Source organism: Morus notabilis, unplaced genomic scaffold (genome assembly GCF_000414095.1).
Source record: "Morus notabilis unplaced genomic scaffold, ASM41409v2 Scaffold78, whole genome shotgun sequence".
NCBI lineage: Eukaryota > Viridiplantae > Streptophyta > Magnoliopsida > Rosales > Moraceae > Morus > Morus notabilis.
This window is the reverse complement of record NW_010367622.1, coordinates 2,474,304-2,475,884: the sequence shown is the minus strand read 5'-3', so window position 1 is coordinate 2,475,884 and position 1,581 is coordinate 2,474,304. Positions and strand designations below refer to the sequence as shown.

Here is a 1,581-nt window from a genome sequence, read left to right as displayed (position 1 = left end):
AATTTGAAACGACAGATTTTGAATTTCACTCAGAAGGAAGATGAAACTCTCTATCAAGCTTGGGATCGTTTTAAAAATCTATTAAATCTGTGTCCCCACCATGGATATGAAAGTTGGTGCCTCGTAAGCTATTTCTATGATGGACTCACAATCTGAGAGCGCCAATTTATCAAGATGATGTGCAATGGGGATTTTCTCTAAAAGGATCTTGACGAAGCTATCGAGTACCTGAATGAGTTAGCTGAGAAAGCTCATACTTGGACTGGACCGAGTGCTACTAAGAGCACCAGTAGGTCCCGACCAGTTGAAGTTTATCAATTAAAGGAAGAGGACAGCCTCAGGGCCGAAGTTAAAGTTTTGACGAAGCAAATCGAGGCCCTCAAAAGCAAAGATAGTAAAGGACCTCACATGGTGGCAAGGACAAATGTACATGAGCCTTGTTTCGTTTGTGGTGGACTGAACCATCTGGCTTAAGATTGTCTCTCTTTCAGTGAAATGAACGGGGTAAACGAGGAGCAGTGTAATGCATTGGGCACATACAAGAAGCCTTATGTACCCTTCTCAGAAACTTACAATCCTGGTTGGAAAAGCCACCCAAACTTCAGTTGGAGAGATCCAAACCAACATGCACAATCATCTGGAGGGCAATGGAGATCAGAGTAACAATCTCAACCACCAAGGACATATTTTGCGCCTCAGAATAACATGCATCCAAAAGAGAATTCTCTAGAGGATACCCTAAAAGCTTTTATGGACGCGTAAAATAAAACGAATTAAAAGGTTGATTCAATGCTCACGCAGCTAGTGGAAGAGAACAAGGAAATCAAAAGTTAGATCACAGAGCTGACAGAAGCTTTAACCGTTCAGGAGCACGGTAAGTTTCCATCACAAGCCCAGTCCAATTTGAGAGGACAACACATGGCTCAAACTTCCAACTCTAAAGGTCAAAATATCAAGGAAGTTAACGCCATCTCTACTCAAAGTGGTATGAATTTTGACACGCCATCGACAAGTACAACCAGTTTGAGTAATGAAGAATCGGCTTAGGAGAACGCAGAGCCAATAAAAATTCCGGTAAAGGTGCCTTTCCCCCAAGCTCTCTGACCTGTTGGGAAAGTGCCAAAAAATCAAAGTGAGATCCTAGAGCACTTGACACAATTAAAGATCAATCTTCCCTTACTACACGTGATCAAGCAAGTGCCAGCCTATGCCAAGGTTATCAAGGATTCGTGCACCATAAAGAGAAAGCACCATGTCAAGAAAACTGCATTCTTGACGGAACAAGTAAGTGTGGTGATTGAGCAGAAGACACCGCTGAAGCATAAGGATCCAGGTTGTCCTACAATTTCTTGCCAGATCAGGACATATAAATTCGGCCAAGCGTTACTAGACCTAGGATCGAGTGTTAACCTCATGCCTTATTCGGTATACTAGCAATTGGGTCTTGGAGAGATTAAGCCCAAATCTGTGGTTTTGTAACTGGCCGATTGATCCATTAAGAGACCACGGGGAATAGTGGAAGACATTAGGTTGCAAGTCGACAAGTTTTATTACCCCGTAGACTTTCTTGTCTTGGATACA

At 42.6% G+C, this 1,581-nt stretch overlaps 1 non-coding gene across 1 annotated transcript; it reads right to left on the bottom strand.

Annotated features, from left to right (window-relative positions):
- Positions 1-107, bottom strand: LOC112094484. Its single transcript, XR_002903559.1, has one exon. It is a non-coding gene; the product is annotated as a small nucleolar RNA R71 (small nucleolar RNA).
- Between the last annotated feature and the right edge of the window lie 1,474 nt (positions 108-1,581).